Source organism: Anomalospiza imberbis, unplaced genomic scaffold (genome assembly GCF_031753505.1).
Source record: "Anomalospiza imberbis isolate Cuckoo-Finch-1a 21T00152 unplaced genomic scaffold, ASM3175350v1 scaffold_70, whole genome shotgun sequence".
Lineage (NCBI taxonomy): Eukaryota > Metazoa > Chordata > Aves > Passeriformes > Viduidae > Anomalospiza > Anomalospiza imberbis.
Window position 1 is genome coordinate 420,276 of NW_027100314.1, and position 14,807 is coordinate 435,082.

Sequence of the window (14,807 nt, forward strand, 5' to 3'; positions counted from 1 at the left end):
CGACGGCACCAGCGCACCCCTGGAGGTCGTGCTGCTGGCCAAGGTGTCCACTGGCTTCCCCGGTTTCGTCCAGCTGCTGGAGTGGAAGGAGCTCCCCAGTGACGTCTTGATGGTGCTGGAACGCCCAGAGAGCTGCCAGGACCTGCATCATTTCATTCAGGAACGGGGGTTCCTGTCTGAGGAGTTGGCGCGGGAGCTGTTCCGCCAGGTGCTGGAGGCCGTGCGGCACTGCACCAGCTGCGGGGTCCTGCACAGAGACATCAAACCAGAGAACATCCTGGTTGACCTGGCCACCGGGCAGGCCAAACTGATTGACTTTGGCTGCGGCACCTACCTGCAAGACACAGCCTACACTCGTTTTGCAGGTGAGCCCACGCAGGGGTGTGCTCTCAGTCCCGTCATCTCATGGCCCAACACCTCACAGCCCAAGCTGGGTGTGGCAGCGGGGATTCTCCCTTTTGCTGCCCTTCATGGCACTGAGATTTCAGCTGAGTTGCTTTTGAGCAGGGCTGGGTGGGGAGCCAGCTTCCAGCCCTGCTGGCAGCCTTTGCCCACCACTCTGCCCAGGACTGGGGCTGGGGCTGGGGCAGCCAGCCTGACAAAACACCCGTGGGTGGGGGTAGCAGAGAGGGGGGCCGGAACCTGTGTCCCAGCCGGTTTGGTGTGCAGGTGACAAAGGGCTTGGACTGCTCCACTCACCTGGTTTGGTTTGGATTCATAATGTTTTTGGGGAAGTGCAGGGCAGGGAGGATGAGGGCATGGTTTTCCCAAGCAATGAGTGGGTTTTTTCCCGTCATGGTCGGGCCTTGACAGGACTTCTGCTGCCCTCTTCCAGCACCAGTGGCTTCTTTTCCATCCCCGAGTCTGTACACAAGTCCCAGGTGCTGGCGAGAGGGCAGCGGTCACCCCGTGTGCCACTGGGGCAGCCCCCACACACCCAGGGATGCTGGGGCCAGGCTCAGGGAGCAGCAGCGTCCCCCTGATGAACCCCATCTGTATTCCATAGGAACACGGTCATACAGCCCACCAGAATGGACCCAATTTGGCTGGTACTACGGCAAGCCAGCTACCATCTGGTCCCTGGGCATCCTGCTGCACCAGATGGTCTGCGGGGAGCACCCTTTCAGGAGGAGCCAGAACATCAGCTAGGACCATCAACTCTCGCTGCCACAACGGCTCTCTCAAGGTGGATCCTCATCTCTGGCCACGGGGGCAATACCAGTGCTGGGAGACAGCAGCAGCTCGTGAGCATCCCGCTCTGGCAGCTGCTGAGGAGGTGGCACATGTCCTGCTCTCCTGCTCTCCTCCAAAACAGGGAATTGATGGGGACGTTTCGGCCCAGCTGTGAGCACATCCAACATGGCCTGGGCACGGGAATAGTGGGGCAAAGCCAACAGGAGCCTTCTCCAGCTGACCGGCGGTTTCTGGTTTCTCTGCCCAGAGTGCCAAGATCTGATCAGGCGGTGCTTATCCATGCTGGACTTGGACAGGCCCTCTTTAGAAGAGCTGTTCTGTGATCCCTGGCTGCAGGATATTGATCTGCCCTAGAAGAAGGGAGAGAGCCACAGGCACGCTTTGATGCAAGGCCCTGGTAAGTTACAGCTCCACACATGCCTTGGCAATGAGAAGCAAAGGAACCCAGACATTTTGTCCTGCCTGTGTCACTGCCCAGGGGTCATCAGATGGGAACACGCAGCCCTTGTGCTGGAGCTCAGCTGCTCTGCCTAGCACTGGTGGCCACCATCCGAGCTGGTTTTGCTTGTCCTGGTTCCCTGACAGCTGGGGCCCTGGGCAGAACCCTGACAGCCTGGGCTCACCCCAGGGAAGGAGAAGGAGCCCCTGGAGAAGCTGTACCAGGTGGGGCTGCTGCTGCTGGGGACACGGAGGATGACATCAAGGATGACAACCTCTTCCTCCACCTGGTCACCGGCAGCTGAGGATGATGGACTTTGATTCTGGCACCTTCTCCAAAGCCAGGCTGCACAGGGAATGTGCAGATGAGTCCACACGCAGGGGGATGCTCCCAGATTTGGGCATTGCACAGCCTGGCCAGGAACCAAAGGTTCCCCCCTTTGCTGGGGCGGATGCAGCTGATCCTTCAGTCGGCTGCCAGGCTGCTTTTGGCAGGGCTGGGGGGATGGGCTGGGGTGCTGATGAAATGGGAGTGGGCTCCTGGCCCTGCCAACAGCCCCAGCACCCACCGTGCCCCGGGCTGGGGCTGGGGCAGCCAGCCCGACACAAACAAACCCCCATGGTGGGAGCAGAGGTGGGACTCCAGAACCTGTGCAGGGGCTGCTTTGCTTTGCAGGCAAGGAAGGGCTTGGGCTGCTCCACTGCCCCTGTTTGCTTGGGATCACCGTTATTTTGGGGGGCAGTGCAGGGGGGAAGGGAGAAAGGCCTGGGCTTCCCTCACCTGTGGGTGGGTTTTTCCCTGGCATGCAGGGGTTGGGCCTTCCTCAAGCCCCTGACAGAGATAGGATTTTTGACCTTTTTTCTTGTTCCTCTTTTTGTCTGTAATCTATTTTCAATAATTTGTTGTGTGTTTTTCTAGAGGAAGCTTTCCAGGTGGGGTCCAGTCTGGATGGGGAAGTGCTTGGGAGCAGCTGTGGCGTGGATGGGCCGTGCCCTTGGAGAAGGCTGAGGACATCGTTTGGGACCAGCTTTTCTTCCAGCGTGATGTGGGTCTTGTCTGCTTGGCATGGTGGGATCAGAGCTTTGGGGAGATGGCAGCGAGCACAGGAGCATCCTGCTCTGGGCAGCTGCTGAGGGCTGGATGTGCCGTGGCTGGCTGCAGGCTGGGCACATGTCCTGCCCTCCTGCTCTGCTCCCAAAGGCAGCAGGGATGGGCAGCTCTGGGCACAGCTCTGGGCACGGCCAGCATGGCCTGGGCACCGCGGGCGGCTGGGACAAGGGGACAGGAGCCTTCAGCTGACGGGCGCTTTCTGGTTTCTCTCCTTGCAGCCGGGCTCTGCGGGTGCTGAGGCTGCTCTGGGCTCTGCCAGGGCTCTGCTGGAGCTCAGCACCGGGCCGCAATCGGCCAAAGAAGAAATGGGGTGACCTGCAGCACAGACCTGCTGGAGCATTTCAGCAACACAGCTCAAGTGTGCAGAGTGTACACCTCCAAGGGCAAACATGACACCACCCAAAAATTAAACTTGTTCAATAACTTCTGAAATGAAATCAATCTGGGATGACCCCAAATGACATTTTGCAGCTTGCTCAAGCTGTAGCTCAGCCCTTCTCTGAACTGTTCTCTCCCCCACCTGCCTTTTACTTCCCAACTGCTCCCTCTTGTCCCCCAGTGAGTTCCCAGCCCATGGCAGTCTCCATCACACTGTCGCCTTCCTTGGTGCCCCTCACCATGAGGAAGGCCGAGCCCCAGGCTTAGGGACTCATCCTGTCACTGGCTGAGGAGCAGCAATGTCTCAGAGCTCCAGTGGGATTTTAGTGTCATTCAGAGCTGCTCTCCAGCCCTCAGCTCTCCTCACTGCTGAGTTCCCACTCCCTTTTCCTCGTCCTTGCAGGAGGATGAGCTCAGTGAATCCCCTTGAGCCTCCCCACTCTTCCCAGCCCACGCACCCACCTCAGTTATGCTGAAGCTGCAGCTTCTCTGTCTCCTGTGGCACACCAGTCCAGTCCCCTGTGCGGGGAGCCCCAGCCCCAGAGCACAGCACTCAGCAGTGCACTCCGGGCTGGAGCAGCTCCCTGCCAGCCCCAGCCCAGGGACCCCTCCAGCCCCGGGGCTTGGGGCACCGTCAGCACCCGCTGCTCCAGCCACCGCTTCTGCTGGCCCTGACAGCAACACCCAAAGTGGGGCTGATCCCGAGGGAGCAGCAGCAGGGCCTGGATCTGATCCCTGGATCTTCGGCTCGGCTTTGGAGCCCTGCCAGCTCCAAACATCCCCCCCAAAAAAATCCCAAACTCAGGCACCCCCCAGGATATTTGGGCCGAGCTCCCCCTCCCCGGGCACCTGCGGGATGGGGGCGATGCTCCCGGGGTGCTGCGAGCTCAGGCAGCGCCAGGGCCACGCGATTCCTTCCCTCCTCTCCTCCGGCTGCTCCCTGCTGCCGCTGCGCCTCTTCCTCCCTCCCTCCTCCTCCTCCCCCGCTCCCAGATCCTGAACCGTGAGGGGAAAGGAGCGAGGAAAGGGCGGAACCGTGAGGGGAAATGAGCGAGGAAAGGGCGGAACCGTGAAGGGAAAGGGCCGGGGCCAAGGGGACGCACTGTCCTAAAAAAGCCCGGTTTGACCCAAAATCACCCAAAAGGGCATCAAATGCAGCCTACATCCACATGGTTCGGCCTGACATCAGCCAAATGGGATTAAAAGTATCCAAAGGGCTCTAAAATCCAACCAAAGGGGCTTAAAACTGCCCCAGGTTTTTTATAGCCCTCAAGAAATGGCTTAACATCACCCGTAAATCTTTCAAATGTGACTAAAATCCACCCTGAAAGTATCTGGTCCAGCCTAAAATCATCCAAAGGTATCTAAAATCACCAAAATGTCCCTGACACCAACACAAGAAGACCTAAAATCACCCTAAAAAGGCTTGGTTCAAACTAAAATTGCCCAAAGAAGCAAAAAACCCTACTTAAACGGGCCCAAAACACCCAAAAAAGGGACCTAAAATCACCCACACAGGATTAGGATTCACCCATATGGGCCCAGTTTTTCCTAAACTCACCCAAATGGGCCCCAGCCCCACCCCCATGGGCCTAAAATCACCCAAAGGGGTCTGAAATCCCCCCTAAACCCCACCAGATTCGGCCTCAAATCAGCCACAGGGGCTGAAAATCCACCCGAAAAGGCTCGGGATCCCCGCAAGGGATCTGAAGCCCACCCTAAACCTGCCCGGTTCGGCCCAAAATCCCCCAAAGGGGCCGAGCCCGAGGCCGAGCCCGGGATCGGCTCCGGGGTCGCTCCGGGACCTCCGCTCTCGCTCCGGGCAGTTTTGGCCGCGGCCCCGGACGGGCCTGGGCGGGACCGGGAGGGACCAGGGAGGGCTCGGGAGGGGTTTGGGCATTTGGGGCTTTTTTGGGCTTTGGGGAATCGTGTTGGGGGTTTACGGAGAATTGTTGGGGTTTTTGGGGAGAGTTATTGGGTTTGGAGGCAGTTGGGGGATTTTGGGGAGTTTGGATTTTGAGGGGCTTTATTGGTGCTTTGAGTGGGAAGTTGTTTTCCTGGGGGTATTTGGGGGTTAATTGAAATTTTTTGTGTTTTCTTTTGAAGTTCGGAAGGTTTTACTGGGATTTTGTGGGGATTTTGTGGGATCCTCTGGAATTATTTCTGGGGTTTATTGGGATTTTTAGGGGATTTGGAGGCATTTTATTGGAATTGTGGGGGCATTTAGTGGGATTCTTTGGGGATTTGGGTTTTTTAGGAATTTTAGTGGGGATTTGGGGGGGGTTTGTGGGTTTTTTTGGGTGTTGCCAAGATTTCTTTGGGTCTCGTGAGGATTTTGTGGGGCTTCTTGTGGTTTTGGAGACATTTTTGGGGGGGGATTTGTGGGGTTTAATTGGGATTTTGTGAGCTTTTATTGGGATTCGAGGGTGTTCTAATGGGAATTTGTGAAATTTAATTGCGATTTCATGGGGTTTATTGGGACTTTCAGGGGTTTAAAGCAGATTTTGGTGCCTCTCGGCCCTTCCCCACACCCTGGGACAACTCCAAAGCCCCCCAGAATTCCTCTGAAACCCCCCCAAAATCCCCCAAAAATCCCAATAAAAAACTCCTAAACACCAAAGAATCCCACAAAATCCCAGTGGAACACACCAAAATTAAAAAAAAAAAAAAAAAAATACAACCTCCCAAAAATTTCAATAAACCCCCCAAGAAATAACCACCCCAAAACCCTAAAAAAATCCCCAAAATCCAAAATCATCAAATCCCACAAAACCCCCATAACCCCACAAACCCAGTAATTCTCTCCAAAATCCAATAATTCCCCCTAATCTCCCAACAAAATCCCCCAAAGCCCATAAATGCCGCCAAAATCCCCCCAAAATCCCCCCAGAGCCCCCCAGACTCACCGGGGGCCGTCCTGGATCAGGGGCCACCAGCCGGTGGAACAGGAGCCACTTCAGGGGGCCCGCGGAGCTTTTTGGGGAGGGGGCACCATGGGAGACCCCCCAAAAACGGGGGAGGGGAACCCCGGTGGTACCCCCTCCCCAGAAAGCCCCCTCCCCCGGTTCAGGAATAGCCAAACTCAAGAAAATGTAAACCAGGCTTGACTTTCCAGAAATTATTTTTGGCCGGGTTTAGCTGCATCCTCCAGGCTCAGGATCACCGGTGTATTTGCAGGTTTTGCTCTGCATCATCAGCCTGCCCAGACTCTGCTCGGTGTTTCACAAATGGAGAAGACAATGGACATTGTGCCAAGCTTCCTTGCAAACAGCAACACCTGCATCAGCATGACAGAAAAGAAGGAAAAAAAAAAAAAAGAAAATATTCACCGGTTAGCACAGAGCCAGTGTCCCACCATCTTCCCCTCCACTGTTATTATAGAGGCAAACCTGGGCCTAAAGCTTCCACCTCTCAGTTCCTGATGCTGTTTGACTTCAGCCTTGACTCCCCCTGATCTACCTGACTGCTGTCCAAGTGGGGCTGGGGATGCTCAGCCTGGAAAGAGGAGACACTGGGGAGGCCTCACTGCAGCTCTGCAGGACTGGAAGGGTCCCACAGGAAAGACGGGGACAGTGTTCAGCCGGGCCCGTGGCAACAGGACAAGGGGGGATGGCTTTCAACTGCAGGAGGCTGACTGAAGTTGGATCTGAGGAAGCTGCTCTTTTACACTGAGGCTGCTGAGGCACTGGCCCAGGCTGTGGATGCCCCATCCTTGGCAACAGGGCTGTGAGCAGCATGGGCTGGGGAAGATTGCTCAGCTCGGAACAAGATGCTCTTTAGATCCACTGTGATGTCACAGATGTGATGTTCCAGCAGGAACCTCCAGCGTCCAGCAAAGAGCACAACACAACCACTGGCCCTTGTGTCAGCCCACCCTGTGCCAGCCCTCGTGCCAGCTCACCCTTCACCATGCTCCCTGTCACCCTTCTCGTCACCTGCGCCCTGATGCTCCCATCAGTCCTGAAAGCTCTCTGTTGCCTGGATTTTGTCATCCGTCCCTGCAGGATGCTCACATTTGTCCTGAGGAAGGTACGGTGCCATTCCATGGAGGTGGACACCCCCCAGCTGCCCGGCTGGGCTGGAGTTCTGTGGGGATGGGGTGGGACAGGGACCCCACTCTGAGGTGTTGCTACCTCTGCAGGCTGTCACAGACAGAGAGGACGAGATGGAGGTGGACATGCAGGCTGATAGAGAGGAGGAGATGGAAGTGGATGGGGAAGAGAGTGGAGACGAAGAGATGGAGGTGGACATGGAGATTGATACCGAGGAGGAGATGGAAGTGGATGGGGAAGAGACTGGAGACGAAGAGATGGAGGTGGACATGGAGATTGATACTGAGGAGGAGATGGAAGTGGATGGAGAAGAGAGTGGAGAGGAAGAGATGGAGGTGGACATGCAGATGGATACAGAGGAGGAGATGGAAGTGGATGGAGAAGAGAGTGGAGAGGAAGAGATGGAGGTGGACATGGAGATGGATACAGAGGAGGAGATGGAAGTGGATGGAGAAGAGACTGGAGAGGAAGAGATGGAGGTAGATGTGGAAGAGGAGATGGACGTGGAAATGGAAGAGTACCTTGAGGACATGGACATTGATGAGAAAGATGAGGAAGAGGCCATGATCTTGGGATGAAGACCAATCCCAGCAGCAGGACAGGCATGTGGTCCCCACAGGCAGAGCGGGTCCCCTGCTGCCAGGCTGGGACTGGGCTGGGTGGTCCCTGCTCAGGGATGTGGGACCCGGTGCCTTGGGTTCTGGTGGCCATCCCCAGCCTGTGCTGCGCTTGCTGGGCCAGCCTGGGGGCACATGGAAGAGCCCTCTCTGCCTGATTGGAGTGACTGTGCCTCTTGCTTTTCCTCAAGGACCGATGGAGATCCCGGACAGAGATGCCACCCTTTTGTACATACGTTGTAGAGTTTGTTGTTGTCTTTAGGCTATATGTTTTAGGGCTTCTTTTTGGCTTCTGTAAATACGTTTCATAGACTTTTGTTAGATATGTTCTTGGGTATATACGATCCATAGATAGTTGTTGTTACAAATATTCTTACAATGTAAATGTGTTCTGTGTTTTCTTTGCTGTTTTTCTGAAAATAAACAAGCTTTATTTTTCACACCCCAGTTCTCTTTCCATTTGTTTCAGGCACAGGTAGCATTTGCAAAGTTGTGGTTTCCGCTTGCTCCAGGTTCCCAGGGCTGGAGGTCGGTGGGGGCGCTGGCACAGCCACAACCATGTGCTGCTACCCAAACCAGGGTAAGCTGGACCACATGGTGTCGCTTAACGAGGTTTCTATAGCAGCACACAAAAATTAGGTTCCTCAAGAACTGTTATTCCCTTTTCCTCTCGATGCCCTCGGGCTGCAGGTTGGGCACCAAAATCTGTCTTGGTTTGAAAAGACAGGTGTCTGCTAAGGAAGGCAGGAGCCTTCCTGGAAATGGAAAATGTAAACCCCCTCCCTCCAAATTATTATAATTTTGAAAGTAAAAGGCTCTCAGGCAAAGATATGGGAATAGGAATAACAGTTCTTTACTAGAAAAACTTAAAAGATAACTGCAATAATACAAACAAACAAAACAACCAAACTGCTGACAGAGTCAGAACACGACCTGACATGCTGTGGGTCAGGGTGTTGGTAGCAGCACCCCAAACCCAGCTGGGGGAGCGGAGGTTTGGGGGGAACAATTGGAAGGGGGTGGGAGAGGGGGCACAGGGGGAGGTGGGACCCACTGAGGCTCCCCCAGGTCACCCCAGGACCCCCAGGCCCTGTCCCAGGCCCCCCAGTTCCCTCCGCAGCCCCGGCTGAGGGGGGCTCAGCCCAGGAGCCGCCGTCGTTCGGGGCTCCCCCAAGGGCAGCCAACGGGAGAGCTCCCGGCTCAGAGAGGCCCCAGCAGAGGAGGGGATCTTGTCCCTCCTCGAGGGCCCTGAAGGGTCTTCAGGCCCCTCTGAAGAGGAGTTTTTCTCTTTTTAAGGATTTTTGGGGGGACCTCACCATTTCAAGGGTGTTTTTTCCTCCCCATTTTCAGGTGTTTGTGGGGCCACAGCCCCACAAGCCCCTTTTCAGGGGTGATCATGACGGCTTTAAGTGACATTTTTCTGGGGGACTCACTCCAAGCCGCTGTAGGGGATGTTTTGCCCCCCAGGGTGGATTTTTGGGGTTTAAGGGCCCCCGCTCTGGTCGGGTCCCACTCCCACTCTAACTCCCCTGAAGAGGCGAACACCACTCCTGCTGATTCCGGCAGCGGAGCCCGGGGAGGGTTGGGAGTCCTGGGAGGATTTAGGGGTACCTGGGAGGGTTTGGGTGTCCCAGGAGGGTTTGGGAGACCCGAGAGGATCTGGGGGTACCCGGGTGATGCCGATGATGGTGATGGGGACCCCGTGCTGAGTATAAACTTCCCTGAAGAATTCCTGGGGGGGTTTTGTCTATCTCCAGGGTTTTTCGGGTCCTGGTGGATTTTTGTGGGTTCCCAGGGGGTTTTTCAGGATTCCCAAATGGGGGGATTGGGCAATCCCAGGGGGAACCCAAGGCTGGTTTGGGGTACCGGCCGGTGACAGAGATGGGGACCCCCTGCCAGGTATGAACCTTCTCAGGGGGGTTTGGGGCGTGCTGGGAGGTCTTGTGGGAATTTTGATGTCCTGGGAGGGTTTGGGGGGTGTCTGGGTGGGGTTTTTGCGGTCTTGGGGAGTTTTTGGAGGGCCCAGGGATGGTTTTGGGGTCCCGGGGAGGTCGGGGTTTCCCGGGGGGTTTGGGGTTCCCAGGAGGGTTTGGGGGTTCCTGGGGGATGCCAGTGACAGAGCTGGGACCCCGTGCCGGGTATGAACCTTCTCACTGCGCACGGGCAGTGTCAGCGTGTTCAGGGAGATCCTGGGGGGCCCGGGGGTCACCCCAAAACCTAGGGGACCCCAAATGCTCAGGGACCCCCCCAAACTCCCCTCACCGTTGGATCTGCTGCAGGCAAGGGGGCACCAGCACTCGGCCCCCACCCCCACCATCACAGGGGGCTGTGGAAGAAATCTGGGGGTGCACGGACAGGTCGGGGGGACCCCCAAAGTCCTGGGAAAGGGGGAACACAGGGGAACTCCCAGGAATCCCCACTGGGGGCTTAGGGGAGATCCAGGAGGAGTTTGGCGAGCTTAATTGTGTCACTATCGTCAGGAAACGGGACTCCAAGGGTCCCCGGTGACCCCATTCCCTGCAAAAGGTGGGAAAACCCGGGCTGGCTGGGAATAGGGGTCCCGGGTGTCCTCGGTGTTGAGGAAAGGAGGGTCTGGGCACTGGGAAAGGCAGAAATAGGGGTCCAGGGGGTCTCTGGGTGAAGGAAAAGGGGGCTCTGGGTGCTGGGTGAGGCGGCATGGCCGGGAAAGGGGTGCGGGGGTTGCCAGTGCCAGATAAAGGGGGTGCGGGGTGGAACTCAGGCTGGGAATGGGGGTGTGTGGGGGGATGGTGGTGCCCGGGAATGGGGGTTCAGGGGCCCCTTGGTGCTCCGGAATGGGCGACCAAAGAGTCCCGGTGCCGGGGGTCCCCCTCACCTCTCGCTGCCCCCCCCCGGGGCCCCAGGAGCGCCCCCAGCCCCAGCGCTGGAGCCATTGCGCTGCTCCTCCTCACTCCCAGTACGATCCCAGTATGATCCCAGTAGAAGTTGGTCACCCAGGAGCCGCTCCCAGTATGATTCCAGTACAGCCCAGGCACTGCCACTCCTGGCATCCGCCCCAGCCCTCTCTGCGTTCCGACCTGTCCCGGCTCCATCCCCGCCCCTCCCGCGGCTGCGGGGGCTTCGGGAGCGGAGGAGGAGGAGGAGGGAGGGAGGAAGAGGCGCATCGGCAGCAGGGAGCAGCCGGAGGAGAGGAGAGAAGGAATCGCGTGGCCCTGGCGCTGCCTGAGCTCGCAGCACCCCGGGAGCATCGCCCCCCTCCCGCAGGTGCCCGGGGAGGGGGAGCTCGGCCCAAATATCCCGGGGCTCCCTGGGTTTGGGGTTTTCGGGGGGATGTTTGGAGCTGATAGGGCTCCAAAGCCGAGCCGCAGCTGGTCCTCGGGGGAACATCGGGGGGTTCCCGGGAGATGTTTTTCGGGGGTCCCGGTGGGCGGTGAGGGCAGCAGAGCCCCGGCAGGGGGGACACCGGTTTTGGGGAGCCCCGGGAGAGCCGCGGCTGCCCTGAGCGGGAGCCCAGAGAGAGAAGAGCCCCAGAAGCCCCAGCGGGGACCCCGAGAGGGGGGGACCCCTGGCAGTGCCGGCACCCCGGCAATGGGGGGTGCTGGGGCTGGAGGGGCGGCATGGCCGGGAAAGGGGTGCGGGGCTCCCGGGGCCGCCAGGGGCTGCTCCCAGCAGGAGCCCAGTTGCTCCCAGTCATTCCCCGTTATGATACAATTTGCACGAGCACAGTCCCTGTTGCTCCCACTTTCATCCAGTGTGTTCCCAGTTGCTCCCAGTCACACCCAGTATGGGGGATGATGTGCCTGGTGTGTTCCCAGTCAGTCTCAGACACTCCCAGTATTAGTCCAGTCCTTCTCAGTATGGGCTAGAGATGAGACCAGTGTGCTCCCAGTCACTGCCAGTATGAACCAGTTGTGCCCCACATGGTTCCACTTGCTCCCTTTCACCCTCACTTTTGTTCCAGTCACTCCCAGTCTCTCCCAGTGTACCCCAGTTCCTTCCAGCATACTCCCAGTCACTCCCAGTTCCTTCCAGCATTATCCCATTTGTTCACAACCACTCCCAGCCAGCCTCAGTGTCGTTGCACTCACTGCCAATATGATCCCAGTCACCTCCAGCATGATCCCAGTTGATCCCAGTAGAAGCCCAGTTGTTTCCAGTCACCCCCAGCATGCACCCAGTGACTCCCAGTTCCTCCCACTTGCTCATAGCATGATCCCGGTTTCTCACAGTTGCTCCCAGTCAAACTCAGAATGATCCCAGTCACTCCCAGTGTATCCTATTTGTGCCAGCATGGTCTCAATGGCCCGCTGCAGGCTCCTACTCTGTCCCAGTGTGATCCCAGTATGATCCCAATATGATCCCAGTCTCCCTCGGTGTGACCGCAGTCTGCCCCCGCATGGGCCCAGCTGCTCCCAGTATGATCCCAGTACGATCCCAGTATAAAAAAGTCACTCCCAGTGCTGCCATTCCTGGGATCCCCCAGCCCTCTCTGCGTTCCCCCCTCCCGGATCTCCCGAGAGGAGCCCCAATGGCTGGCAGTCCCCTGGCAGGGTCCCCAGCAAGGCCCAGTTTGGATGTGCAGCCCCCAGTTCTCCCAGTTTGCCTCTCCTTTTGCCCGGGCCGGGTTCCCCCCGCCCCCAGCGGGTGGGAGCAGCCGAGAGCCCGGCGCTGCCCATCCCGACCTGTCCTGGCTCCATCCCCGCTCCTGCCGCGGGCTGCCAGGGCTGCGGGAACGGGGCACCGAGGGTGTTGCTGCTCCTGGGGGAGGAGGAGGAGGGAGGGAAGAGGAGGCATGGGAGGAAGAGGAAGAGAAGGGACAAAGGAGGATCAGGGAAAGAAAAAGGAATCATGAGGTCGAGCCCTCCCTGAATTCGCAGCCCCCCTGGGACCATCACCCCCCATCCCATGGGTGACCAGGGATGGGGAGCTCGGCCCAGATATCCTGGGGGGGTCCCTGGGTTGGGTTTTTGGGGGGGATGTTTGGAGAATGAAGAACTGCAAAGCTGAGCGGAAAAGGCCCCTTGGGGGGACACTGGGGGGTCCCGGTGGCAGCTGACAGCAGAGGCAGCCTGGAGGAGCAGAGCCCTGTGTCCCCCAGGAGCCCAAAGTGGGGAGCCCAGAGAGGGGGGAGCGCCGTCATTGGCGGGACCCTCAACAGCCTGGAGAGGGGCAGGGGGGACTCCTTGGAGCCCCTGCAGCCCAAAGCAGAGAAGGAGGGGAGAAGGGACCCTGGGAGCCCAAAAAGCCCTGGCATCCTGTGCCAGGAAGGTGGACAGAGCTTCAGCCAGAGCTCGGAGCTGGTGGGCCATGAGCAGGTTCACCATGGGGAGAAGCCCTACAAGTGCTTGGAGTGTGGGAAGAGCTTCAGGCAGAGCTCCCACCTGATCCAGCACCAGATGATCCACACCGGGGAATGGCCCTACGAGTGTGGGAAGTGTGGGAAGGGCTTCAGCTGCAGCTCCCACCTCGTCACCCACGAAGGCATGCACACTGGGGAGAGGCCCTACGAGTGTCCCCAGTGTCAGAAGAGGTTTCAGACCAGCTCCAGTCTCCTCAGGCACCAGCGGATTCACATGGAGGAGAGGCCTTTCCGCTGCCCTAACTGTGGGAAGGGCTTCAAACAAAAGTCCCACCTTGTCACCCACCGGCGCATCCACACCTGGGAGAGGCCCTACGAGTGTGGGGAATGTGGGATGAGCTTCAGCTGCAGATCCCACTTGATCTGCCACCAGAGGATCCACACTGGGGAACAGCCCTATGAGTGTGGGGAATGTGGGAAGAGCTTCAGCCAGAGGTCCCCCTTGATCAGCCACCAGAGGATCCACACTGGGGAAGACAATACAAGTGTGGGGAATGTGGGATGACCTTCAGCCAAAAGTCCCAGCTGATCATCCACCAAATGATCCACACTGGGGAGCGGCCCTATGAGTGTGCCCAGTGTCAGAAGAGGTTTCAGACCAGCTCCCATCTCCTTGTACATCTGCGGATTCACACGAGGAGAGGCCCTTCCGCTGCCCCAGCTGTGGGAAGGGCTTCAAATAAAAGTCCCACCTCGTCACCCACCGGCGCGTCCACACTGGGGAGAGGCCCTACGAGTGTCCCCAGTGTGGGAAGAGCTTCTCCAGGAGCTCTACCTTGACCCAACACCAACGGAGGCACCGGTAAGGGAAGCCCTGCAAATGCCTCAGCTGTGGGAAGAGCTTCGTGCCCTGCTCCAACTCCATCCCCCATGGGAGGACCCACTTTGGTCAGAGCCCTGGTGACCCACATTCCCAGTGATCCCTGCTGAGAAGACACCCGGAAGGTGGTCTCCACGTCCTCCTGGGTCCCCATAGGCACCTGTATGAACACAGGGGCAGGAACATCCATCAGGACTCTGATCTAAACTGGAAATTCACTGGCAGAAAGTGATTTCTTGACTTTACACCCCAAATAAATCTCACCCGCTCTGTCCAGTTATTTCTTCTGATGGCATCAAGCAGTGCTGCATGATCTTGGAGGTCTTTTCCATTTCAATAATTTCTTTCTTCACCCTGTCTAAACAACCAGAACTGGGGTGAAAATAAAGAAATTGAGCAAAGAGATCTAAAGCTGCACCATCTACCTGGATTTGGGAGTGAATTTGGGGTTGGTTCAATAGAATATTTGGGAGGATTTGGGTGTTCTGAAGCTATCAAAGGCAGGGGAAATGTCCACAATCTCATAGGTGTGCCGGCAAAAGGTGTCCACCTGAGCCCGCCTGTTCTCCAAGAATTCTAATTGTCTGTCCCAGTGCCTGGCCTGGGTCTCCCTATCCGGGATGTTCCCCCAAAGTGCCCAAATCACGGCTGAAGTGTCCGAGCTGATCCTGGCTGTAAATGTTCCTGTCCACCAAGCTCTCCTGGTCAGTGCCATGGGAGGTGGGAGTTTAGGGGCTCCTGGGGGGACTGGGAAGGGCTTCTGTCAATCCTGTGGGCATTTGTGGTGCTGGGAGGGGGCTTGGCAGGGTCTATGAGGGAGATTTGGGTCCCTGACAGGGCTGTGTGGCTTGCAGAGAAT

The 14,807-nt window shown here is 57.7% G+C and overlaps 1 pseudogene; it reads left to right on the forward strand.

The window, feature by feature from the left end:
* The first annotated feature begins 10,466 nt into the window (after nucleotides 1-10,466).
* On the forward strand, nucleotides 10,467-13,886 carry LOC137467611 (zinc finger protein 551-like; annotated as a pseudogene).
* The last annotated feature ends 921 nt before the right edge of the window (nucleotides 13,887-14,807 follow it).